This window comes from Taudactylus pleione, unplaced genomic scaffold (genome assembly GCF_031769625.1).
Source record: "Taudactylus pleione unplaced genomic scaffold, aTauple2 ptg000282l, whole genome shotgun sequence".
NCBI classification, from domain to species: Eukaryota; Metazoa; Chordata; class Amphibia; order Anura; family Myobatrachidae; genus Taudactylus; species Taudactylus pleione.
Window position 1 is genome coordinate 13331208 of NW_028284684.1, and position 27895 is coordinate 13359102.

The 27895-nt window shown below is 36.9% G+C and overlaps 16 non-coding genes across 16 annotated transcripts; all 16 read left to right on the forward strand.

The window, feature by feature from the left end:
- The first annotated feature begins 928 nt into the window (after nucleotides 1–928).
- On the forward strand, nucleotides 929–1000 carry TRNAD-GUC (transfer RNA aspartic acid (anticodon GUC)). Its single transcript has one exon. It is a non-coding gene; the product is annotated as a tRNA-Asp (tRNA).
- Nucleotides 1001–2898: 1898 nt separating this feature from the next.
- On the forward strand, nucleotides 2899–2970 carry TRNAD-GUC (transfer RNA aspartic acid (anticodon GUC)). The gene has a single exon. It is a non-coding gene; the product is annotated as a tRNA-Asp (tRNA).
- A 1438-nt stretch (nucleotides 2971–4408) lies between these two features.
- Nucleotides 4409–4480, forward strand: TRNAD-GUC (transfer RNA aspartic acid (anticodon GUC)). Its single transcript has one exon. It is a non-coding gene; the product is annotated as a tRNA-Asp (tRNA).
- Nucleotides 4481–5918: 1438 nt separating this feature from the next.
- TRNAD-GUC (transfer RNA aspartic acid (anticodon GUC)) lies at nucleotides 5919–5990 on the forward strand. The gene has a single exon. It is a non-coding gene; the product is annotated as a tRNA-Asp (tRNA).
- Nucleotides 5991–7428: 1438 nt separating this feature from the next.
- TRNAD-GUC (transfer RNA aspartic acid (anticodon GUC)) lies at nucleotides 7429–7500 on the forward strand. Its single transcript has one exon. It is a non-coding gene; the product is annotated as a tRNA-Asp (tRNA).
- A 1438-nt stretch (nucleotides 7501–8938) lies between these two features.
- On the forward strand, nucleotides 8939–9010 carry TRNAD-GUC (transfer RNA aspartic acid (anticodon GUC)). The gene has a single exon. It is a non-coding gene; the product is annotated as a tRNA-Asp (tRNA).
- Nucleotides 9011–10448: 1438 nt separating this feature from the next.
- TRNAD-GUC (transfer RNA aspartic acid (anticodon GUC)) lies at nucleotides 10449–10520 on the forward strand. The gene has a single exon. It is a non-coding gene; the product is annotated as a tRNA-Asp (tRNA).
- Nucleotides 10521–13468: 2948 nt separating this feature from the next.
- TRNAD-GUC (transfer RNA aspartic acid (anticodon GUC)) lies at nucleotides 13469–13540 on the forward strand. The gene has a single exon. It is a non-coding gene; the product is annotated as a tRNA-Asp (tRNA).
- Nucleotides 13541–14978: 1438 nt separating this feature from the next.
- On the forward strand, nucleotides 14979–15050 carry TRNAD-GUC (transfer RNA aspartic acid (anticodon GUC)). The gene has a single exon. It is a non-coding gene; the product is annotated as a tRNA-Asp (tRNA).
- A 1423-nt stretch (nucleotides 15051–16473) lies between these two features.
- On the forward strand, nucleotides 16474–16545 carry TRNAD-GUC (transfer RNA aspartic acid (anticodon GUC)). The gene has a single exon. It is a non-coding gene; the product is annotated as a tRNA-Asp (tRNA).
- A 1438-nt stretch (nucleotides 16546–17983) lies between these two features.
- On the forward strand, nucleotides 17984–18055 carry TRNAD-GUC (transfer RNA aspartic acid (anticodon GUC)). The gene has a single exon. It is a non-coding gene; the product is annotated as a tRNA-Asp (tRNA).
- Nucleotides 18056–21003: 2948 nt separating this feature from the next.
- On the forward strand, nucleotides 21004–21075 carry TRNAD-GUC (transfer RNA aspartic acid (anticodon GUC)). The gene has a single exon. It is a non-coding gene; the product is annotated as a tRNA-Asp (tRNA).
- Nucleotides 21076–22513: 1438 nt separating this feature from the next.
- Nucleotides 22514–22585, forward strand: TRNAD-GUC (transfer RNA aspartic acid (anticodon GUC)). Its single transcript has one exon. It is a non-coding gene; the product is annotated as a tRNA-Asp (tRNA).
- A 1423-nt stretch (nucleotides 22586–24008) lies between these two features.
- Nucleotides 24009–24080, forward strand: TRNAD-GUC (transfer RNA aspartic acid (anticodon GUC)). The gene has a single exon. It is a non-coding gene; the product is annotated as a tRNA-Asp (tRNA).
- A 1423-nt stretch (nucleotides 24081–25503) lies between these two features.
- On the forward strand, nucleotides 25504–25575 carry TRNAD-GUC (transfer RNA aspartic acid (anticodon GUC)). The gene has a single exon. It is a non-coding gene; the product is annotated as a tRNA-Asp (tRNA).
- Nucleotides 25576–27475: 1900 nt separating this feature from the next.
- Nucleotides 27476–27547, forward strand: TRNAD-GUC (transfer RNA aspartic acid (anticodon GUC)). The gene has a single exon. It is a non-coding gene; the product is annotated as a tRNA-Asp (tRNA).
- The last annotated feature ends 348 nt before the right edge of the window (nucleotides 27548–27895 follow it).

Below are 27895 nucleotides of genomic sequence, written 5' to 3' on the forward strand. Positions count from 1 at the left end.
CAATGGTTAGTAGAATGGATTTTATTTTTTAACAAGCACTTCATTTACATGTCTTTGGCAAGCACCCAAAAATTTTCCTAAGGACTATGGGCATGATTCAGACACACTCGCAAGCGCACAACACTCGTAAGTGGTTCGATGGTCCCCCACTACCCATGCGCCGCCTCCGGCGTGTGCATGCGCAAGATCCATCCAGCGATGGCTGCTCCATCGATATGGGTCTATATTCAGGATTCCCATGTATTAAAATTGTATGGTATAGAATATCCAGAAAATGCATAGATATTTATTGGTGCCTTAAAAGAAGAGTGAATATATACATATATATATTTTTTTTAATTAAGTTGGAAACAGTAGCTGAATAATAGAATAAATTATCAATTTTTATAGCATTCACATAATTTGGGCATAATTTAGCAGAAGAGATTTGGAGTTTAATATTCCTCATGCAGAGCTACCATTGGTCTCTAGCATAATAGTCTTTTAGCCATTCAAGGATTTCTAAGCAAATTCTAATTAGAAAAAAGTTGATAAGGGGTAATGGGTTTTGCTAAATTCATTTGAGCTTTTTAAAGGATCTTGAATTACTAAATATACAATCAAGCATCAGAAATGGTCAACCATAAATCAATTCATAGAAATACCTATAAACACTGGCAAATCAACAGTAAAATCCTAGAACATCTCAGTCCAGGGATTATCGGACATGGGTAGAGTAAGAAAATGATAGCTGGGGCAATTTCTATAAGCATTTGACCTAGCTCATGATGCAGAAGAATCGACATGGATCTGATATATGGTGAAAGAGTACACTAACAAATTGATGTATAAATGATTTCAATCATTTTCATTACCCAAGGAAATTATAACAACTCTTAGTTGAACATCACTTTTCTGGACTGGACCAGAAATCACAGCACACAGCCGATCCTCGTTAGTATAGTGGTGAGTATCCCCGCCTGTCACGCGGGAGACCGGGGTTCAATTCCCCGACGGGGAGGCTTTAATAATAATACAAATGTTATGGCATGCATAAATAACAACCCAAACTATAATATATTGAGATGTGTACTTAAAGGAAACCCTCATAGATCCATACAAATGGAATAGCAGATAGAGAAAACAAAATGTACCAACTGTAATGATATACTTCTATTACCATTTGTTGGCGTTAGGTGGCTATGGAATAAATCAGAATGGTTTGGTATTTTGGGAAGGTTTATACATACTTACATTTTTATATGTAGAAATAAAATATAGGCAAGGAGGTTGGCATATTGGTGTATGCCACTTTTTGGAATGAAAACTGCACACATTTTCTAGGACATCAAACTACAACATTCAGAATTATTTTGACATTTCTAGCATTGAAAGACCACATTGTTGGGCCCCATTCTCAAGAACAGTATAGGTCAAGTAACTTCTCAAGCAATTTTCTTGTGCTGTCTAAGCCCAACTCCATGAGGTGGGTCCTCAAGACCCAAATTCCATTTTGCAATGGTTAGTAGAATGGATTTTATTTTTTAACAAGCACTTCATTTACATGTCTTTGGCAAGCACCCAAAATTTTTCCTAAGGACTATGGGCATGATTCAGACACACTCGCAAGCGCACAACACTCGTAAGTGGTTCGACGGTCCCCCACTACCCATGCGCCGCCTCCGGCGTGTGCATGCGCAAGATCCATCCAGCGACAGCTGCTCCATCGATATGGGTCTAGCTACAAGACGGAGCGGCTGTCAATGTTGATTGATAACTCACCGCATTTTGTATGCGGGGAGGGGGGGTGGCTGCACAAATACAGGCATTCCCTTAGGAACGCCTGGTGTTTGTGAGTGGCCCTACTGACATCACTAGTGATGTCAGTAGTGGACTTCCTGTTCTATTAGAGCAGGAAGTTTACTCGGGCTTGTGAGAGCTCAGACCCTTCCACAGGGTCTCCTCGCAAGCCTGATGGTCACGATAATCGCGATGGGCTCCAGGCCACTCGCAAAAGCTGTGGGAGGTCACCCACAGCTTAGCGAGCGGCCTGATGAAAGAAAAAAACAAATACAAAACATAAAAAACCGCCCTTGTTCTGAGCAAGCACTCACTAGCAGCAAGCGGCTCTGAATCAGGCCCTATATCAGCTATAATCTAAAAGATATTGCTTAGAACATGTACAACATGGCAAATCCAGCATTTATTGGACTTTATATTCAGGATTCCCATGTATTAAAATTGTATGGTATAGAATATCCAGAAAATGCATAGATATTTATTGGTGCCTTAAGGAAGAGTGAATATATACATATATATATTTTTTTTAATTAAGTTGGAAACAGTAGCTGAATAATAGAATAAATTATCAATTTTTATAGCATTCACATAATTTGGGCATAATTTAGCAGAAGAGATTTGGAGTTTAATATTCCTCATGCAGAGCTACCATTGGTCTCTAGCATAATAGTCTTTTAGCCATTCAAGGATTTCTAAGCAAATTCTAATTAGAAAAAAGTTGATAAGGGGTAATGGGTTTTGCTAAATTCATTTGAGCTTTTTAAAGGATCTTGAATTACTAAATATACAATCAAGCATCAGAAATGGTCAACCATAAATCAATTCATAGAAATACCTATAAACACTGGCAAATCAACAGTAAAATCCTAGAACATCTCAGTCCAGGGATTATCGGACATGGGTAGAGTAAGAAAATGATAGATGGGGCAATTTCTATAAGCATTTGACCTAGCTCATGATGCAGAAGAATCGACATGGATCTGATATATGGTGAAAGAGTACACTAACAAATTGATGTATAAATGATTTCAATCATTTTCATTACCCAAGGAAATTATAACAACTCTTAGTTGAACATCACTTTTCTGGACTGGACCAGAAATCACAGCACACAGCCGATCCTCGTTAGTATAGTGGTGAGTATCCCCGCCTGTCACGCGGGAGACCGGGGTTCAATTCCCCGACGGGGAGGCTATAACTTTTATTTCTCCAAAATTCCATTTCAGACACAGTGGAAAAATAATAATACAAATGTTATGGCATGCATAAATAACAACCCAAACTATAATATATTGAGATGTGTACTTAAAGGAAACCCTCATAGATCCATACAAATGGAATAGCAGATAGAGAAAACAAAATGTACCAACTGTAATGATATACTTCTATTACCATTTGTTGGCGTTAGGTGGCTATGGAATAAATCAGAATGGTTTGGTATTTTTATATGTAGAAATAAAATATAGGCAAGGAGGTTGGCATATTGGTGTATGCCACTTTTTGGAATGAAAACTGCACACATTTTCTAGGACATCAAACTACAACATTCAGAATTATTTTGACATTTCTAGCATTGAAAGACCACATTGTTGGGCCCCATTCTCAAGAACAGTATAGGTCAAGTAACTTCTCAAGCAATTTTCTTGTGCTGTCTAAGCCCAACTCCATGAGGTGGGTCCTCAAGACCCAAATTCCATTTTGCAATGGTTAGTAGAATGGATTTAATTTTTTAACAAGCACTTCATTTACATGTCTTTGGCAAGCACCCAAAAATTTTCCTAAGGACTATGGGCATGATTCAGACACACTCGCAAGCGCACAACACTCGTAAGTGGTTCGACGGTCCCCCACTACCCATGCGCCGCCTCCGGCGTGTGCATGCGCAAGATCCGTCCAGCGATGGCTGCTCCATCGATATGGGTCTATATTCAGGATTCCCATGTATTAAAATTGTATGGTATAGAATATCCAGAAAATGCATAGATATTTATTGGTGCCTTAAAAGAAGAGTGAATATATACATATATATATATTTTTTTATTAAGTTGGAAACAGTAGCTGAATAATAGAATAAATTATCAATTTTTATAGCATTCACATAATTTGGGCATAATTTAGCAGAAGAGATTTGGAGTTTAATATTCCTCATGCAGAGCTACCATTGGTCTCTAGCATAATAGTCTTTTAGCCATTCAAGGATTTCTAAGCAAATTCTAATTAGAAAAAAGTTGATAAGGGGTAATGGGTTTTGCTAAATTCATTTGAGCTTTTTAAAGGATCTTGAATTACTAAATATACAATCAAGCATCAGAAATGGTCAACCATAAATCAATTCATAGAAATACCTATAAACACTGGCAAATCAACAGTAAAATCCTAGAACATCTCAGTCCAGGGATTATCGGACATGGGTAGAGTAAGAAAATGATAGCTGGGGCAATTTCTATAAGCATTTGACCTAGCTCATGATGCAGAAGAATCGACATGGATCTGATATATGGTGAAAGAGTACACTAACAAATTGATGTATAAATGATTTCAATCATTTTCATTACCCAAGGAAATTATAACAACTCTTAGTTGAACATCACTTTTCTGGACTGGACCAGAAATCACAGCACACAGCCGATCCTCGTTAGTATAGTGGTGAGTATCCCCGCCTGTCACGCGGGAGACCGGGGTTCAATTCCCCGACGGGGAGGCTATAACTTTTATTTTTCCAATATTCCATTTCAGACACAGTGGAAAAATAATAATACAAATGTTATGGCATGCATAAATAACAACCCAAACTATAATATATTGAGATGTGTACTTAAAGGAAACCCTCATAGATCCATACAAATGGAATAGCAGATAGAGAAAACAAAATGTACCAACTGTAATGATATACTTCTATTACCATTTGTTGGCGTTAGGTGGCTATGGAATAAATCAGAATGGTTTGGTATTTTTATATGTAGAAATAAAATATAGGCAAGGAGGTTGGCATATTGGTGTATGCCACTTTTTGGAATGAAAACTGCACACATTTTCTAGGACATCAAACTACAACATTCAGAATTATTTTGACATTTCTAGCATTGAAAGACCACATTGTTGGGCCCCATTCTCAAGAACAGTATAGGTCAAGTAACTTCTCAAGCAATTTTCTTGTGCTGTCTAAGCCCAACTCCATGAGGTGGGTCCTCAAGACCCAAATTCCATTTTGCAATGGTTAGTAGAATGGATTTTATTTTTTAACAAGCACTTCATTTACATGTCTTTGGCAAGCACCCAAAAATTTTCCTAAGGACTATGGGCATGATTCAGACACACTCGCAAGCGCACAACACTCGTAAGTGGTTCGACGGTCCCCCACTACCCATGCGCCGCCTCCGGCGTGTGCATGCGCAAGATCCGTCCAGCGATGGCTGCTCCATCGATATGGGTCTATATTCAGGATTCCCATGTATTAAAATTGTATGGTATAGAATATCCAGAAAATGCATAGATATTTATTGGTGCCTTAAAAGAAGAGTGAATATATACATATATATATATTTTTTAATTAAGTTGGAAACAGTAGCTGAATAATAGAATAAATTATCAATTTTTATAGCATTCACATAATTTGGGCATAATTTAGCAGAAGAGATTTGGAGTTTAATATTCCTCATGCAGATCTACCATTGGTCTCTAGCATAATAGTCTTTTAGCCATTCAAGGATTTCTAAGCAAATTCTAATTAGAAAAAAGTTGATAAGGGGTAATGGGTTTTGCTAAATTCATTTGAGCTTTTTAAAGGATCTTGAATTACTAAATATACAATCAAGCATCAGAAATGGTCAACCATAAATCAATTCATAGAAATACCTATAAACACTGGCAAATCAACAGTAAAATCCTAGAACATCTCAGTCCAGGGATTATCGGACATGGGTAGAGTAAGAAAATGATAGCTGTGGCAATTTCTATAAGCATTTGACCTAGCTCATGATGCAGAAGAATCGACATGGATCTGATATATGGTGAAAGAGTACACTAACAAATTGATGTATAAATGATTTCAATCATTTTCATTACCCAAGGAAATTATAACAACTCTTAGTTGAACATCACTTTTCTGGACTGGACCAGAAATCACAGCCCACAGCCGATCCTCGTTAGTATAGTGGTGAGTATCCCCGCCTGTCACGCGGGAGACCGGGGTTCAATTCCCTGACGGGGAGGCTATAACTTTTATTTCTCCAAAATTCCATTTCAGACACAGTGGAAAAATAATAATACAAATGTTATGGCATGCATAAATAACAACCCAAACTATAATATATTGAGATGTGTACTTAAAGGAAACCCTCATAGATCCATACAAATGGAATAGCAGATAGAGAAAACAAAATGTACCAACTGTAATGATATACTTCTATTACCATTTGTTGGCGTTAGGTGGCTATGGAATAAATCAGAATGGTTTGGTATTTTTATATGTAGAAATAAAATATAGGCAAGGAGGTTGGCATATTGGTGTATGCCACTTTTTGGAATGAAAACTGCACACATTTTCTAGGACATCAAACTACAACATTCAGAATTATTTTGACATTTCTAGCATTGAAAGACCACATTGTTGGGCCCCATTCTCAAGAACAGTATAGGTCAAGTAACTTCTCAAGCAATTTTCTTGTGCTGTCTAAGCCCAACTCCATGAGGTGGGTCCTCAAGACCCAAATTCCATTTTGCAATGGTTAGTAGAATGGATTTAATTTTTTAACAAGCACTTCATTTACATGTCTTTGGCAAGCACCCAAAAATTTTCCTAAGGACTATGGGCATGATTCAGACACACTCGCAAGCACACAACACTCGTAAGTGGTTCGACGGTCCCCCACTACCCATGCGCCGCCTCCGGCGTGTGCATGCGCAAGATCCATCCAGCGATGGCTGCTCCATCGATATGGGTCTATATTCAGGATTCCCATGTATTAAAATTGTATGGTATAGAATATCCAGAAAATGCATAGATATTTATTGGTGCCTTAAAAGAAGAGTGAATATATACATATATATATTTTTTTTAATTAAGTTGGAAACAGTAGCTGAATAATAGAATAAATTATCAATTTTTATAGCATTCACATAATTTGGGCATAATTTAGCAGAAGAGATTTGGAGTTTAATATTCCTCATGCAGAGCTACCATTGGTCTCTAGCATAATAGTCTTTTAGCCATTCAAGGATTTCTAAGCAAATTCTAATTAGAAAAAAGTTGATAAGGGGTAATGGGTTTTGCTAAATTCATTTGAGCTTTTTAAAGGATCTTGAATTACTAAATATACAATCAAGCATCAGAAATGGTCAACCATAAATCAATTCATAGAAATACCTATAAACACTGGCAAATCAACAGTAAAATCCTAGAACATCTCAGTCCAGGGATTATCGGACATGGGTAGAGTAAGAAAATGATAGCTGGGGCAATTTCTATAAGCATTTGACCTAGCTCATGATGCAGAAGAATCGACATGGATCTGATATATGGTGAAAGAGTACACTAACAAATTGATGTATAAATGATTTCAATCATTTTCATTACCCAAGGAAATTATAACAACTCTTAGTTGAACATCACTTTTCTGGACTGGACCAGAAATCACAGCACACAGCCGATCCTCGTTAGTATAGTGGTGAGTATCCCCGCCTGTCACGCGGGAGACCGGGGTTCAATTCCCCGACGGGGAGGCTATAACTTTTATTTCTCCAATATTCCATTTCAGACACAGTGGAAAAATAATAATACAAATGTTATGGCATGCATAAATAACAACCCAAACTATAATATATTGAGATGTGTACTTAAAGGAAACCCTCATAGATCCATACAAATGGAATAGCAGATAGAGAAAACAAAATGTACCAACTGTAATGATATACTTCTATTACCATTTGTTGGCGTTAGGTGGCTATGGAATAAATCAGAATGGTTTGGTATTTTTATATGTAGAAATAAAATATAGGCAAGGAGGTTGGCATATTGGTGTATGCCACTTTTTGGAATGAAAACTGCACACATTTTCTAGGACATCAAACTACAACATTCAGAATTATTTTGACATTTCTAGCATTGAAAGACCACATTGTTGGGCCCCATTCTCAAGAACAGTATAGGTCAAGTAACTTCTCAAGCAATTTTCTTGTGCTGTCTAAGCCCAACTCCATGAGGTGGGTCCTCAAGACCCAAATTCCATTTTGCAATGGTTAGTAGAATGGATTTTATTTTTTAACAAGCACTTCATTTACATGTCTTTGGCACGCACCCAAAAATTTTCCTAAGGACTATGGGCATGATTCAGACACACTCGCAAGCGCACAACACTCGTAAGTGGTTCGATGGTCCCCCACTACCCATGCGCCGCCTCCGGCGTGTGCATGCGCAAGATCCATCCAGCGATGGCTGCTCCATCGATATGGGTCTATATTCAGGATTCCCATGTATTAAAATTGTATGGTATAGAATATCCAGAAAATGCATAGATATTTATTGGTGCCTTAAAAGAAGAGTGAGTATATACATATATATATTTTTTTTAATTAAGTTGGAAACAGTAGCTGAATAATAGAATAAATTATCAATTTTTATAGCATTCACATAATTTGGGCATAATTTAGCAGAAGAGATTTGGAGTTTAATATTCCTCATGCAGAGCTACCATTGGTCTCTAGCATAATAGTCTTTTAGCCATTCAAGGATTTCTAAGCAAATTCTAATTAGAAAAAAGTTGATAAGGGGTAATGGGTTTTGCTAAATTCATTTGAGCTTTTTAAAGGATCTTGAATTACTAAATATACAATCAAGCATCAGAAATGGTCAACCATAAATCAATTCATAGAAATACCTATAAACACTGGCAAATCAACAGTAAAATCCTAGAACATCTCAGTCCAGGGATTATCGGACATGGGTAGAGTAAGAAAATGATAGCTGGGGCAATTTCTATAAGCATTTGACCTAGCTCATGATGCAGAAGAATCGACATGGATCTGATATATGGTGAAAGAGTACACTAACAAATTGATGTATAAATGATTTCAATCATTTTCATTACCCAAGGAAATTATAACAACTCTTAGTTGAACATCACTTTTCTGGACTGGACCAGAAATCACAGCACACAGCCGATCCTCGTTAGTATAGTGGTGAGTATCCCCGCCTGTCACGCGGGAGACCGGGGTTCAATTCCCCGACGGGGAGGCTATAACTTTTATTTCTCCAAAATTCCATTTCAGACACAGTGGAAAAATAATAATACAAATGTTATGGCATGCATAAATAACAACCCAAACTATAATATATTGAGATGTGTACTTAAAGGAAACCCTCATAGATCCATACAAATGGAATAGCAGATAGAGAAAACAAAATGTACCAACTGTAATGATATACTTCTATTACCATTTGTTGGCGTTAGGTGGCTATGGAATAAATCAGAATGGTTTGGTATTTTTATATGTAGAAATAAAATATAGGCAAGGAGGTTGGCATATTGGTGTATGCCACTTTTTGGAATGAAAACTGCACACATTTTCTAGGACATCAAACTACAACATTCAGAATTATTTTGACATTTCTAGCATTGAAAGACCACATTGTTGGGCCCCATTCTCAAGAACAGTATAGGTCAAGTAACTTCTCAAGCAATTTTCTTGTGCTGTCTAAGCCCAACTCCATGAGGTGGGTCCTCAAGACCCAAATTCCATTTTGCAATGGTTAGTAGAATGGATTTAATTTTTTAACAAGCACTTCATTTACATGTCTTTGGCAAGCACCCAAAAATTTTCCTAAGGACTATGGGCATGATTCAGACACACTCGCAAGCGCACAACACTCGTAAGTGGTTCGACGGTCCCCCACTACCCATGCGCCGCCTCCGGCGTGTGCATGCGCAAGATCCGTCCAGCGATGGCTGCTCCATCGATATGGGTCTATATTCAGGATTCCCATGTATTAAAATTGTATGGTATAGAATATCCAGAAAATGCATAGATATTTATTGGTGCCTTAAAAGAAGAGTGAATATATACATATATATATTTTTTTTTATTAAGTTGGAAACAGTAGCTGAATAATAGAATAAATTATCAATTTTTATAGCATTCACATAATTTGGGCATAATTTAGCAGAAGAGATTTGGAGTTTAATATTCCTCATGCAGAGCTACCATTGGTCTCTAGCATAATAGTCTTTTAGCCATTCAAGGATTTCTAAGCAAATTCTAATTAGAAAAAAGTTGATAAGGGGTAATGGGTTTTGCTAAATTCATTTGAGCTTTTTAAAGGATCTTGAATTACTTAATATACAATCAAGCATCAGAAATGGTCAACCATAAATCAATTCATAGAAATACCTATAAACACTGGCAAATCAACAGTAAAATCCTAGAACATCTCAGTCCAGGGATTATCGGACATGGGTAGAGTAAGAAAATGATAGCTGGGGCAATTTCTATAAGCATTTGACCTAGCTCATGATGCAGAAGAATCGACATGGATCTGATATATGGTGAAAGAGTACACTAACAAATTGATGTATAAATGATTTCAATCATTTTCATTACCCAAGGAAATTATAACAACTCTTAGTTGAACATCACTTTTCTGGACTGGACCAGAAATCACAGCACACAGCCGATCCTCGTTAGTATAGTGGTGAGTATCCCCGCCTGTCACGCGGGAGACCGGGGTTCAATTCCCCGACGGGGAGGCTATAACTTTTATTTTTCCAATATTCCATTTCAGACACAGTGGAAAAATAATAATACAAATGTTATGGCATGCATAAATAACAACCCAAACTATAATATATTGAGATGTGTACTTAAAGGAAACCCTCATAGATCCATACAAATGGAATAGCAGATAGAGAAAACAAAATGTACCAACTGTAATGATATACTTCTATTACCATTTGTTGGCGTTAGGTGGCTATGGAATAAATCAGAATGGTTTGGTATTTTTATATGTAGAAATAAAATATAGGCAAGGAGGTTGGCATATTGGTGTATGCCACTTTTTGGAATGAAAACTGCACACATTTTCTAGGACATCAAACTACAACATTCAGAATTATTTTGACATTTCTAGCATTGAAAGACCACATTGTTGGGCCCCATTCTCAAGAACAGTATAGGTCAAGTAACTTCTCAAGCAATTTTCTTGTGCTGTCTAAGCCCAACTCCATGAGGTGGGTCCTCAAGACCCAAATTCCATTTTGCAATGGTTAGTAGAATGGATTTTATTTTTTAACAAGCACTTCATTTACATGTCTTTGGCAAGCACCCAAAAATTTTCCTAAGGACTATGGGCATGATTCAGACACACTCGCAAGCGCACAACACTCGTAAGTGGTTCGACGGTCCCCCACTACCCATGCGCCGCCTCCGGCGTGTGCATGCGCAAGATCCGTCCAGCGATGGCTGCTCCATCGATATGGGTCTATATTCAGGATTCCCATGTATTAAAATTGTATGGTATAGAATATCCAGAAAATGCATAGATATTTATTGGTGCCTTAAAAGAAGAGTGAATATATACATATATATATTTTTTTTAATTAAGTTGGAAACAGTAGCTGAATAATAGAATAAATTATCAATTTTTATAGCATTCACATAATTTGGGCATAATTTAGCAGAAGAGATTTGGAGTTTAATATTCCTCATGCAGATCTACCATTGGTCTCTAGCATAATAGTCTTTTAGCCATTCAAGGATTTCTAAGCAAATTCTAATTAGAAAAAAGTTGATAAGGGGTAATGGGTTTTGCTAAATTCATTTGAGCTTTTTAAAGGATCTTGAATTACTAAATATACAATCAAGCATCAGAAATGGTCAACCATAAATCAATTCATAGAAATACCTATAAACACTGGCAAATCAACAGTAAAATCCTAGAACATCTCAGTCCAGGGATTATCGGACATGGGTAGAGTAAGAAAATGATAGCTGTGGCAATTTCTATAAGCATTTGACCTAGCTCATGATGCAGAAGAATCGACATGGATCTGATATATGGTGAAAGAGTACACTAACAAATTGATGTATAAATGATTTCAATCATTTTCATTACCCAAGGAAATTATAACAACTCTTAGTTGAACATCACTTTTCTGGACTGGACCAGAAATCACAGCACACAGCCGATCCTCGTTAGTATAGTGGTGAGTATCCCCGCCTGTCACGCGGGAGACTGGGGTTCAATTCCCTGACGGGGAGGCTATAACTTTTATTTCTCCAAAATTCCATTTCAGACACAGTGGAAAAATAATAATACAAATGTTATGGCATGCATAAATAACAACCCAAACTATAATATATTGAGATGTGTACTTAAAGGAAACCCTCATAGATCCATACAAATGGAATAGCAGATAGAGAAAACAAAATGTACCAACTGTAATGATATACTTCTATTACCATTTGTTGGCGTTAGGTGGCTATGGAATAAATCAGAATGGTTTGGTATTTTTATATGTAGAAATAAAATATAGGCAAGGAGGTTGGCATATTGGTGTATGCCACTTTTTGGAATGAAAACTGCACACATTTTCTAGGACATCAAACTACAACATTCAGAATTATTTTGACATTTCTAGCATTGAAAGACCACATTGTTGGGCCCCATTCTCAAGAACAGTATAGGTCAAGTAACTTCTCAAGCAATTTTCTTGTGCTGTCTAAGCCCAACTCCATGAGGTGGGTCCTCAAGACCCAAATTCCATTTTGCAATGGTTAGTAGAATGGATTTAATTTTTTAACAAGCACTTCATTTACATGTCTTTGGCAAGCACCCAAAAATTTTCCTAAGGACTATGGGCATGATTCAGACACACTCGCAAGCACACAACACTCGTAAGTGGTTCGACGGTCCCCCACTACCCATGCGCCGCCTCCGGCGTGTGCATGCGCAAGATCCATCCAGCGATGGCTGCTCCATCGATATGGGTCTATATTCAGGATTCCCATGTATTAAAATTGTATGGTATAGAATATCCAGAAAATGCATAGATATTTATTGGTGCCTTAAAAGAAGAGTGAATATATACATATATATATTTTTTTTAATTAAGTTGGAAACAGTAGCTGAATAATAGAATAAATTATCAATTTTTATAGCATTCACATAATTTGGGCATAATTTAGCAGAAGAGATTTGGAGTTTAATATTCCTCATGCAGAGCTACCATTGGTCTCTAGCATAATAGTCTTTTAGCCATTCAAGGATTTCTAAGCAAATTCTAATTAGAAAAAAGTTGATAAGGGGTAATGGGTTTTGCTAAATTCATTTGAGCTTTTTAAAGGATCTTGAATTACTAAATATACAATCAAGCATCAGAAATGGTCAACCATAAATCAATTCATAGAAATACCTATAAACACTGGCAAATCAACAGTAAAATCCTAGAACATCTCAGTCCAGGGATTATCGGACATGGGTAGAGTAAGAAAATGATAGCTGGGGCAATTTCTATAAGCATTTGACCTAGCTCATGATGCAGAAGAATCGACATGGATCTGATATATGGTGAAAGAGTACACTAACAAATTGATGTATAAATGATTTCAATCATTTTCATTACCCAAGGAAATTATAACAACTCTTAGTTGAACATCACTTTTCTGGACTGGACCAGAAATCACAGCACACAGCCGATCCTCGTTAGTATAGTGGTGAGTATCCCCGCCTGTCACGCGGGAGACTGGGGTTCAATTCCCCGACGGGGAGGCTATAACTTTTATTTCTCCAATATTCCATTTCAGACACAGTGGAAAAATAATAATACAAATGTTATGGCATGCATAAATAACAACCCAAACTATAATATATTGAGATGTGTACTTAAAGGAAACCCTCATAGATCCATACAAATGGAATAGCAGATAGAGAAAACAAAATGTACCAACTGTAATGATATACTTCTATTACCATTTGTTGGCGTTAGGTGGCTATGGAATAAATCAGAATGGTTTGGTATTTTTATATGTAGAAATAAAATATAGGCAAGGAGGTTGGCATATTGGTGTATGCCACTTTTTGGAATGAAAACTGCACACATTTTCTAGGACATCAAACTACAACATTCAGAATTATTTTGACATTTCTAGCATTGAAAGACCACATTGTTGGGCCCCATTCTCAAGAACAGTATAGGTCAAGTAACTTCTCAAGCAATTTTCTTGTGCTGTCTAAGCCCAACTCCATGAGGTGGGTCCTCAAGACCCAAATTCCATTTTGCAATGGTTAGTAGAATGGATTTTATTTTTTAACAAGCACTTCATTTACATGTCTTTGGCAAGCACCCAAAAATTTTCCTAAGGACTATGGGCATGATTCAGACACACTCGCAAGCGCACAACACTCGTAAGTGGTTCGATGGTCCCCCACTACCCATGCGCCGCCTCCGGCGTGTGCATGCGCAAGATCCATCCAGCGATGGCTGCTCCATCGATATGGGTCTATATTCAGGATTCCCATGTATTAAAATTGTATGGTATAGAATATCCAGAAAATGCATAGATATTTATTGGTGCCTTAAAAGAAGAGTGAATATATACATATATATATTTTTTTTTATTAAGTTGGAAACAGTAGCTGAATAATAGAATAAATTATCAATTTTTATAGCATTCACATAATTTGGGCATAATTTAGCAGAAGAGATTTGGAGTTTAATATTCCTCATGCAGAGCTACCATTGGTCTCTAGCATAATAGTCTTTTAGCCATTCAAGGATTTCTAAGCAAATTCTAATTAGAAAAAAGTTGATAAGGGGTAATGGGTTTTGCTAAATTCATTTGAGCTTTTTAAAGGATCTTGAATTACTAAATATACAATCAAGCATCAGAAATGGTCAACCATAAATCAATTCATAGAAATACCTATAAACACTGGCAAATCAACAGTAAAATCCTAGAACATCTCAGTCCAGGGATTATCGGACATGGGTAGAGTAAGAAAATGATAGCTGGGGCAATTTCTATAAGCATTTGACCTAGCTCATGATGCAGAAGAATCGACATGGATCTGATATATGGTGAAAGAGTACACTAACAAATTGATGTATAAATGATTTCAATCATTTTCATTACCCAAGGAAATTATAACAACTCTTAGTTGAACATCACTTTTCTGGACTGGACCAGAAATCACAGCACACAGCCGATCCTCGTTAGTATAGTGGTGAGTATCCCCGCCTGTCACGCGGGAGACCGGGGTTCAATTCCCCGACGGGGAGGCTATAATAATAATACAAATGTTATGGCATGCATAAATAACAACCCAAACTATAATATATTGAGATGTGTACTTAAAGGAAACCCTCATAGATCCATACAAATGGAATAGCAGATAGAGAAAACAAAATGTACCAACTGTAATGATATACTTCTATTACCATTTGTTGGCGTTAGGTTTCTATGGAATAAATCAGAATGGTGTGGTATTTTGGGAAGGTTTATACATACTTACATTTTTATATGTAGAAATAAAATATAGGCAAGGAGGTTGGCATATTGGTGTATGCCACTTTTTAGAATGAAAACTGCACACATTTTCTAGGACATCAAACTACAACATTCAGAATTATTTTGACATTTCTAGCATTGAAAGACCACATTGTTGGGCCCCATTCTCAAGAACAGTATAGGTCAAGTAACTTCTCAAGCAATTTTCTTGTGCTGTCTAAGCCCAACTCCATGAGGTGGGTCCTCAAGACCCAAATTCCATTTTGCAATGGTTAGTAGAATGGATTTTATTTTTTAACAAGCACTTCATTTACATGTCTTTGGCAAGAACCCAAAAATTTTCCTAAGGACTATGGGCGTGATTCAGACACACTCGCAAGCGCACAACACTCGTAAGTGGTTCGACGGTCCCCCACTACCCATGCGCCGCCTCCGGCGTGTGCATGCGCAAGATCCGTCCAGCGATGGCTGCTCCATCGATATGGGTCTATATTCAGGATTCCCATGTATTAAAATTGTATGGTATAGAATATCCAGAAAATGCATAGATATTTATTGGTGCCTTAAAAGAAGAGTGAATATATACATATATATATTTTTTTTAATTAAGTTGGAAACAGTAGCTGAATAATAGAATAAATTATCAATTTTTATAGCATTCACATAATTTGGGCATAATTTAGCAGAAGAGATTTGGAGTTTAATATTCCTCATGCAGAGCTACCATTGGTCTCTAGCATAATAGTCTTTTAGCCATTCAAGGATTTCTAAGCAAATTCTAATTAGAAAAAAGTTGATAAGGGGTAATGGGTTTTGCTAAATTCATTTGAGCTTTTTAAAGGATCTTGAATTACTAAATATACAATCAAGCATCAGAAATGGTCAACCATAAATCAATTCATAGAAATACCTATAAACACTGGCAAATCAACAGTAAAATCCTAGAACATCTCAGTCCAGGGATTATCGGACATGGGTAGAGTAAGAAAATGATAGCTGGGGCAATTTCTATAAGCATTTGACCTAGCTCATGATGCAGAAGAATCGACATGGATCTGATATATGGTGAAAGAGTACACTAACAAATTGATGTATAAATGATTTCAATCATTTTCATTACCCAAGGAAATTATAACAACTCTTAGTTGAACATCACTTTTCTGGACTGGACCAGAAATCACAGCACACAGCCGATCCTCGTTAGTATAGTGGTGAGTATCCCCGCCTGTCACGCGGGAGACCGGGGTTCAATTCCCCGACGGGGAGGCTATAACTTTTATTTCTCCAATATTCCATTTCAGACACAGTGGAAAAATAATAATACAAATGTTATGGCATGCATAAATAACAACCCAAACTATAATATATTGAGATGTGTACTTAAAGGAAACCCTCATAGATCCATACAAATGGAATAGCAGATAGAGAAAACAAAATGTACCAACTGTAATGATATACTTCTATTACCATTTGTTGGCGTTAGGTGGCTATGGAATAAATCAGAATGGTTTGGTATTTTTATATGTAGAAATAAAATATAGGCAAGGAGGTTGGCATATTGGTGTATGCCACTTTTTGGAATGAAAACTGCACACATTTTCTAGGACATCAAACTACAACATTCAGAATTATTTTGACATTTCTAGCATTGAAAGACCACATTGTTGGGCCCCATTCTCAAGAACAGTATAGGTCAAGTAACTTCTCAAGCAATTTTCTTGTGCTGTCTAAGCCCAACTCCATGAGGTGGGTCCTCAAGACCCAAATTCCATTTTGCAATGGTTAGTAGAATGGATTTTATTTTTTAACAAGCACTTCATTTACATGTCTTTGGCACGCACCCAAAAATTTTCCTAAGGACTATGGGCATGATTCAGACACACTCGCAAGCGCACAACACTCGTAAGTGGTTCGATGGTCCCCCACTACCCATGCGCCGCCTCCGGCGTGTGCATGCGCAAGATCCATCCAGCGATGGCTGCTCCATCGATATGGGTCTATATTCAGGATTCCCATGTATTAAAATTGTATGGTATAGAATATCCAGAAAATGCATAGATATTTATTGGTGCCTTAAAAGAAGAGTGAGTATATACATATATATATTTTTTTTAATTAAGTTGGAAACAGTAGCTGAATAATAGAATAAATTATCAATTTTTATAGCATTCACATAATTTGGGCATAATTTAGCAGAAGAGATTTGGAGTTTAATATTCCTCATGCAGAGCTACCATTGGTCTCTAGCATAATAGTCTTTTAGCCATTCAAGGATTTCTAAGCAAATTCTAATTAGAAAAAAGTTGATAAGGGGTAATGGGTTTTGCTAAATTCATTTGAGCTTTTTAAAGGATCTTGAATTACTAAATATACAATCAAGCATCAGAAATGGTCAACCATAAATCAATTCATAGAAATACCTATAAACACTGGCAAATCAACAGTAAAATCCTAGAACATCTCAGTCCAGGGATTATCGGACATGGGTAGAGTAAGAAAATGATAGCTGGGGCAATTTCTATAAGCATTTGACCTAGCTCATGATGCAGAAGAATCGACATGGATCTGATATATGGTGAAAGAGTACACTAACAAATTGATGTATAAATGATTTCAATCATTTTCATTACCCAAGGAAATTATAACAACTCTTAGTTGAACATCACTTTTCTGGACTGGACCAGAAATCACAGCACACAGCCGATCCTCGTTAGTATAGTGGTGAGTATCCCCGCCTGTCACGCGGGAGACCGGGGTTCAATTCCCCGACGGGGAGGCTATAACTTTTATTTCTCCAAAATTCCATTTCAGACACAGTGGAAAAATAATAATACAAATGTTATGGCATGCATAAATAACAACCCAAACTATAATATATTGAGATGTGTACTTAAAGGAAACCCTCATAGATCCATACAAATGGAATAGCAGATAGAGAAAACAAAATGTACCAACTGTAATGATATACTTCTATTACCATTTGTTGGCGTTAGGTGGCTATGGAATAAATCAGAATGGTTTGGTATTTTTATATGTAGAAATAAAATATAGGCAAGGAGGTTGGCATATTGGTGTATGCCACTTTTTGGAATGAAAACTGCACACATTTTCTAGGACATCAAACTACAACATTCAGAATTATTTTGACATTTCTAGCATTGAAAGACCACATTGTTGGGCCCCATTCTCAAGAACAGTATAGGTCAAGTAACTTCTCAAGCAATTTTCTTGTGCTGTCTAAGCCCAACTCCATGAGGTGGGTCCTCAAGACCCAAATTCCATTTTGCAATGGTTAGTAGAATGGATTTAATTTTTTAACAAGCACTTCATTTACATGTCTTTGGCAAGCACCCAAAAATTTTCCTAAGGACTATGGGCATGATTCAGACACACTCGCAAGCGCACAACACTCGTAAGTGGTTCGACGGTCCCCCACTACCCATGCGCCGCCTCCGGCGTGTGCATGCGCAAGATCCGTCCAGCGATGGCTGCTCCATCGATATGGGTCTATATTCAGGATTCCCATGTATTAAAATTGTATGGTATAGAATATCCAGAAAATGCATAGATATTTATTGGTGCCTTAAAAGAAGAGTGAATATATACATATATATATTTTTTTTTATTAAGTTGGAAACAGTAGCTGAATAATAGAATAAATTATCAATTTTTATAGCATTCACATAATTTGGGCATAATTTAGCAGAAGAGATTTGGAGTTTAATATTCCTCATGCAGATCTACCATTGGTCTCTAGCATAATAGTCTTTTAGCCATTCAAGGATTTCTAAGCAAATTCTAATTAGAAAAAAGTTGATAAGGGGTAATGGGTTTTGCTAAATTCATTTGAGCTTTTTAAAGGATCTTGAATTACTAAATATACAATCAAGCATCAGAAATGGTCAACCATAAATCAATTCATAGAAATACCTATAAACACTGGCAAATCAACAGTAAAATCCTAGAACATCTCAGTCCAGGGATTATCGGACATGGGTAGAGTAAGAAAATGATAGCTGTGGCAATTTCTATAAGCATTTGACCTAGCTCATGATGCAGAAGAATCGACATGGATCTGATATATGGTGAAAGAGTACACTAACAAATTGATGTATAAATGATTTCAATCATTTTCATTACCCAAGGAAATTATAACAACTCTTAGTTGAACATCACTTTTCTGGACTGGACCAGAAATCACAGCACACAGCCGATCCTCGTTAGTATAGTGGTGAGTATCCCCGCCTGTCACGCGGGAGACTGGGGTTCAATTCCCTGACGGGGAGGCTATAACTTTTATTTCTCCAAAATTCCATTTCAGACACAGTGGAAAAATAATAATACAAATGTTATGGCATGCATAAATAACAACCCAAACTATAATATATTGAGATGTGTACTTAAAGGAAACCCTCATAGATCCATACAAATGGAATAGCAGATAGAGAAAACAAAATGTACCAACTGTAATGATATACTTCTATTACCATTTGTTGGCGTTAGGTGGCTATGGAATAAATCAGAATGGTTTGGTATTTTTATATGTAGAAATAAAATATAGGCAAGGAGGTTGGCATATTGGTGTATGCCACTTTTTGGAATGAAAACTGCACACATTTTCTAGGACATCAAACTACAACATTCAGAATTATTTTGACATTTCTAGCATTGAAAGACCACATTGTTGGGCCCCATTCTCAAGAACAGTATAGGTCAAGTAACTTCTCAAGCAATTTTCTTGTGCTGTCTAAGCCCAACTCCATGAGGTGGGTCCTCAAGACCCAAATTCCATTTTGCAATGGTTAGTAGAATGGATTTAATTTTTTAACAAGCACTTCATTTACATGTCTTTGGCAAGCACCCAAAAATTTTCCTAAGGACTATGGGCATGATTCAGACACACTCGCAAGCACACAACACTCGTAAGTGGTTCGACGGTCCCCCACTACCCATGCGCCGCCTCCGGCGTGTGCATGCGCAAGATCCATCCAGCGATGGCTGCTCCATCGATATGGGTCTATATTCAGGATTCCCATGTATTAAAATTGTATGGTATAGAATATCCAGAAAATGCATAGATATTTATTGGTGCCTTAAAAGAAGAGTGAATATATACATATATATATTTTTTTTAATTAAGTTGGAAACAGTAGCTGAATAATAGAATAAATTATCAATTTTTATAGCATTCACATAATTTGGGCATAATTTAGCAGAAGAGATTTGGAGTTTAATATTCCTCATGCAGAGCTACCATTGGTCTCTAGCATAATAGTCTTTTAGCCATTCAAGGATTTCTAAGCAAATTCTAATTAGAAAAAAGTTGATAAGGGGTAATGGGTTTTGCTAAATTCATTTGAGCTTTTTAAAGGATCTTGAATTACTAAATATACAATCAAGCATCAGAAATGGTCAACCATAAATCAATTCATAGAAATACCTATAAACACTGGCAAATCAACAGTAAAATCCTAGAACATCTCAGTCCAGGGATTATCGGACATGGGTAGAGTAAGAAAATGATAGCTGGGGCAATTTCTATAAGCATTTGACCTAGCTCATGATGCAGAAGAATCGACATGGATCTGATATATGGTGAAAGAGTACACTAACAAATTGATGTATAAATGATTTCAATCATTTTCATTACCCAAGGAAATTATAACAACTCTTAGTTGAACATCACTTTTCTGGACTGGACCAGAAATCACAGCACACAGCCGATCCTCGTTAGTATAGTGGTGAGTATCCCCGCCTGTCACGCGGGAGACTGGGGTTCAATTCCCCGACGGGGAGGCTATAACTTTTATTTCTCCAATATTCCATTTCAGACACAGTGGAAAAATAATAATACAAATGTTATGGCATGCATAAATAACAACCCAAACTATAATATATTGAGATGTGTACTTAAAGGAAACCCTCATAGATCCATACAAATGGAATAGCAGATAGAGAAAACAAAATGTACCAACTGTAATGATATACTTCTATTACCATTTGTTGGCGTTAGGTGGCTATGGAATAAATCAGAATGGTTTGGTATTTTTATATGTAGAAATAAAATATAGGCAAGGAGGTTGGCATATTGGTGTATGCCACTTTTTGGAATGAAAACTGCACACATTTTCTAGGACATCAAACTACAACATTCAGAATTATTTTGACATTTCTAGCATTGAAAGACCACATTGTTGGGCCCCATTCTCAAGAACAGTATAGGTCAAGTAACTTCTCAAGCAATTTTCTTGTGCTGTCTAAGCCCAACTCCATGAGGTGGGTCCTCAAGACCCAAATTCCATTTTGCAATGGTTAGTAGAATGGATTTTATTTTTTAACAAGCACTTCATTTACATGTCTTTGGCAAGCACCCAAAAATTTTCCTAAGGACTATGGGCATGATTCAGACACACTCGCAAGCGCACAACACTCGTAAGTGGTTCGATGGTCCCCCACTACCCATGCGCCGCCTCCGGCGTGTGCATGCGCAAGATCCATCCAGCGATGGCTGCTCCATCGATATGGGTCTATATTCAGGATTCCCATGTATTAAAATTGTATGGTATAGAATATCCAGAAAATGCATAGATATTTATTGGTGCCTTAAAAGAAGAGTGAATATATACATATATATATTTTTTTTTATTAAGTTGGAAACAGTAGCTGAATAATAGAATAAATTATCAATTTTTATAGCATTCACATAATTTGGGCATAATTTAGCAGAAGAGATTTGGAGTTTAATATTCCTCATGCAGAGCTACCATTGGTCTCTAGCATAATAGTCTTTTAGCCATTCAAGGATTTCTAAGCAAATTCTAATTAGAAAAAAGTTGATAAGGGGTAATGGGTTTTGCTAAATTCATTTGAGCTTTTTAAAGGATCTTGAATTACTAAATATACAATCAAGCATCAGAAATGGTCAACCATAAATCAATTCATAGAAATACCTATAAACACTGGCAAATCAACAGTAAAATCCTAGAACATCTCAGTCCAGGGATTATCGGACATGGGTAGAGTAAGAAAATGATAGCTGGGGCAATTTCTATAAGCATTTGACCTAGCTCATGATGCAGAAGAATCGACATGGATCTGATATATGGTGAAAGAGTACACTAACAAATTGATGTATAAATGATTTCAATCATTTTCATTACCCAAGGAAATTATAACAACTCTTAGTTGAACATCACTTTTCTGGACTGGACCAGAAATCACAGCACACAGCCGATCCTCGTTAGTATAGTGGTGAGTATCCCCGCCTGTCACGCGGGAGACCGGGGTTCAATTCCCCGACGGGGAGGCTATAATAATAATACAAATGTTATGGCATGCATAAATAACAACCCAAACTATAATATATTGAGATGTGTACTTAAAGGAAACCCTCATAGATCCATACAAATGGAATAGCAGATAGAGAAAACAAAATGTACCAACTGTAATGATATACTTCTATTACCATTTGTTGGCGTTAGGTTTCTATGGAATAAATCAGAATGGTGTGGTATTTTGGGAAGGTTTATACATACTTACATTTTTATATGTAGAAATAAAATATAGGCAAGGAGGTTGGCATATTGGTGTATGCCACTTTTTAGAATGAAAACTGCACACATTTTCTAGGACATCAAACTACAACATTCAGAATTATTTTGACATTTCTAGCATTGAAAGACCACATTGTTGGGCCCCATTCTCAAGAACAGTATAGGTCAAGTAACTTCTCAAGCAATTTTCTTGTGCTGTCTAAGCCCAACTCCATGAGGTGGGTCCTCAAGACCCAAATTCCATTTTGCAATGGTTAGTAGAATGGATTTTATTTTTTAACAAGCACTTCATTTACATGTCTTTGGCAAGAACCCAAAAATTTTCCTAAGGACTATGGGCGTGATTCAGACACACTCGCAAGCGCACAACACTCGTAAGTGGTTCGACGGTCCCCCACTACCCATGCGCCGCCTCCGGCGTGTGCATGCGCAAGATCCGTCCAGCGATGGCTGCTCCATCGATATGGGTCTATATTCAGGATTCCCATGTATTAAAATTGTATGGTATAGAATATCCAGAAAATGCATAGATATTTATTGGTGCCTTAAAAGAAGAGTGAATATATACATATATATATTTTTTTTAATTAAGTTGGAAACAGTAGCTGAATAATAGAATAAATTATCAATTTTTATAGCATTCACATAATTTGGGCATAATTTAGCAGAAGAGATTTGGAGTTTAATATTCCTCATGCAGAGCTACCATTGGTCTCTAGCATAATAGTCTTTTAGCCATTCAAGGATTTCTAAGCAAATTCTAATTAGAAAAAAGTTGATAAGGGGTAATGGGTTTTGCTAAATTCATTTGAGCTTTTTAAAGGATCTTGAATTACTAAATATACAATCAAGCATCAGAAATGGTCAACCATAAATCAATTCATAGAAATACCTATAAACACTGGCAAATCAACAGTAAAATCCTAGAACATCTCAGTCCAGGGATTATCGGACATGGGTAGAGTAAGAAAATGATAGCTGGGGCAATTTCTATAAGCATTTGACCTAGCTCATGATGCAGAAGAATCGACATGGATCTGATATATGGTGAAAGAGTACACTAACAAATTGATGTATAAATGATTTCAATCATTTTCATTACCCAAGGAAATTATAACAACTCTTAGTTGAACATCACTTTTCTGGACTGGACCAGAAATCACAGCACACAGCCGATCCTCGTTAGTATAGTGGTGAGTATCCCCGCCTGTCACGCGGGAGACCGGGGTTCAATTCCCCGACGGGGAGGCTATAATAATAATACAAATGTTATGGCATGCATAAATAACAACCCAAACTATAATATATTGAGATGTGTACTTAAAGGAAACCCTCATAGATCCATACAAATGGAATAGCAGATAGAGAAAACAAAATGTACCAACTGTAATGATATACTTCTATTACCATTTGTTGGCGTTAGGTTTCTATGGAATAAATCAGAATGGTGTGGTATTTTGGGAAGGTTTATACATACTTACATTTTTATATGTAGAAATAAAATATAGGCAAGGAGGTTGGCATATTGGTGTATGCCACTTTTTAGAATGAAAACTGCACACATTTTCTAGGACATCAAACTACAACATTCAGAATTATTTTGACATTTCTAGCATTGAAAGACCACATTGTTGGGCCCCATTCTCAAGAACAGTATAGGTCAAGTAACTTCTCAAGCAATTTTCTTGTGCTGTCTAAGCCCAACTCCATGAGGTGGGTCCTCAAGACCCAAATTCCATTTTGCAATGGTTAGTAGAATGGATTTTATTTTTTAACAAGCACTTCATTTACATGTCTTTGGCAAGAACCCAAAAATTTTCCTAAGGACTATGGGCGTGATTCAGACACACTCGCAAGCGCACAACACTCGTAAGTGGTTCGACGGTCCCCCACTACCCATGCGCCGCCTCCGGCGTGTGCATGCGCAAGATCCGTCCAGCGATGGCTGCTCCATCGATATGGGTCTATATTCAGGATTCCCATGTATTAAAATTGTATGGTATAGAATATCCAGAAAATGCATAGATATTTATTGGTGCCTTAAAAGAAGAGTGAATATATACATATATATATTTTTTTTAATTAAGTTGGAAACAGTAGCTGAATAATAGAATAAATTATCAATTTTTATAGCATTCACATAATTTGGGCATAATTTAGCAGAAGAGATTTGGAGTTTAATATTCCTCATGCAGAGCTACCATTGGTCTCTAGCATAATAGTCTTTTAGCCATTCAAGGATTTCTAAGCAAATTCTAATTAGAAAAAAGTTGATAAGGGGTAATGGGTTTTGCTAAATTCATTTGAGCTTTTTAAAGGATCTTGAATTACTAAATATACAATCAAGCATCAGAAATGGTCAACCATAAATCAATTCATAGAAATACCTATAAACACTGGCAAATCAACAGTAAAATCCTAGAACATCTCAGTCCAGGGATTATCGGACATGGGTAGAGTAAGAAAATGATAGCTGGGGCAATTTCTATAAGCATTTGACCTAGCTCATGATGCAGAAGAATCGACATGGATCTGATATATGGTGAAAGAGTACACTAACAAATTGATGTATAAATGATTTCAATCATTTTCATTACCCAAGGAAATTATAACAACTCTTAGTTGAACATCACTTTTCTGGACTGGACCAGAAATCACAGCACACAGCCGATCCTCGTTAGTATAGTGGTGAGTATCCCCGCCTGTCACGCGGGAGACCGGGGTTCAATTCCCCGATGGGGAGGCTTTAATAATAATACAAATGTTATGGCATGCATAAATAACAACCCAAACTATAATATATTGAGATGTGTACTTAAAGGAAACCCTCATAGATCCATACAAATGGAATAGCAGATAGAGAAAACAAAATGTACCAACTGTAATGATATACTTCTATTACCATTTGTTGGCGTTAGGTGGCTATGGAATAAATCAGAATGGTTTGGTATTTTGGGAAGGTTTATACATACTTACATTTTTATATGTAGAAATAAAATATAGGCAAGGAGGTTGGCATATTGGTGTATGCCACTTTTTGGAATGAAATCTGCACACATTTTCTAGGACATCAAACTACAACATTCAGAATTATTTTGACATTTCTAGCATTGAAAGACCACATTGTTGGGCCCCATTCTCAAGAACAGTATAGGTCAAGTAACTTCTCAAGCAATTTTCTTGTGCTGTCTAAGCCCAACTCCATGAGGTGGGTCCTCAAGACCCAAATACCTTTTTGCAATGGTTAGTAGAATGGATTTTATTTTTTAACAAGCAGTTCATTTACATGTCTTTGGCAAGCACCCAAAAATTTTCCTAAGGACTATGGGCATGATTCAGACACACTCGCAAGCGCACAACACTCGTAAGTGGTTCGACGGTCCCCCACTACCCATGCGCCGCCTCCGGCGTGTGCATGCGCAAGATCCGTCCAGCGACAGCTGCTCCATCGATATGGGTCTAGCTACAAGACGGAGCGGCTGTCAATGTTGATTGATAACTCACCGCGTTTTGTATGCGGGGAGGGGGCGGTGGCTGCACAAATGCAGGCATTCCCTTAGGAACGCCTGGTGTTTGTGGGTGGCCCTACTGACATCACTAGTGATGTCAGTAGTGGACTTCCTGTTCTATTAGAGCAGGAAGTTTACTCGGGCTTGTGAGAGCTCAGACCCTTCCACAGGGTCTCCTCGCAAGCCTGATGGTCACGATAATTGCGATGGGCTCCAGGCCACTCGCAAAAGCTGTGGGAGGTCACCCACAGCTTAGCGAGCGGCCTGATGAAAGAAAAAAACAAATACAAAACATAAAAAACCGCCCTTGTTCTGAGCAAGCACTCACTAGCAGCAAGCGGCACTGAATCAGGCCCTATATCAGCTATAATCTAAAAGATATTGCTTAGAACATGTACAACATGGCAAATCCAGCATTTATTGGACTTTATATTCAGGATTCCCATGTATTAAAATTGTATGGTATAGAATATCCAGAAAATGCATAGATATTTATTGGTGCCTTAAAAGAAGAGTGAATATATACATATATATATTTTTTTTAATTAAGTTGGAAACAGTAGCTGAATAATAGAATAAATTATCAATTTTTATAGCATTCACATAATTTGGGCATAATTTAGCAGAAGAGATTTGGAGTTTAATATTCCTCATGCAGAGCTACCATTGGTCTCTAGCATAATAGTCTTTTAGCCATTCAAGGATTTCTAATCAAATTCTAATTAGAAAAAAGTTGATAAGGGGTAATGGGTTTTGCTAAATTCATTTGAGCTTTTTAAAGGATCTTGAATTACTAAATATACAATCAAGCATCAGAAATGGTCAACCATAAATCAATTCATAGAAATACCTATAAACACTGGCAAATCAACAGTAAAATCCTAGAACATCTCAGTCCAGGGATTATCGGACATGGGTAGAGTAAGAAAATAATAGCTGGGGCAATTTCTATAAGCATTTGACCTAGCTCATGATGCAGAAGAATCGACATGGATCTGATATATGGTGAAAGAGTACACTAACAAATTGATGTATAAATGATTTCAATCATTTTCATTACCCAAGGAAATTATAACAACTCTTAGTTGAACATCACTTTTCTGGACTGGACCAGAAATCACAGCACACAGCCGATCCTCGTTAGTATAGTGGTGAGTATCCCCGCCTGTCACGCGGGAGACCGGGGTTCAATTCCCCGATGGGGAGGCTTTAATAATAATACAAATGTTATGGCATGCATAAATAACAACCCAAACTATAATATATTGAGATGTGTACTTAAAGGAAACCCTCATAGATCCATACAAATGGAATAGCAGATAGAGAAAACAAAATGTACCAACTGTAATGATATACTTCTATTACCATTTGTTGGCGTTAGGTGGCTATGGAATAAATCAGAATGGTTTGGTATTTTGGGAAGGTTTATACATACTTACATTTTTATATGTAGAAATAAAATATAGGCAAGGAGGTTGGCATATTGGTGTATGCCACTTTTTGGAATGAAATCTGCACACATTTTCTAGGACATCAAACTACAACATTCAGAAT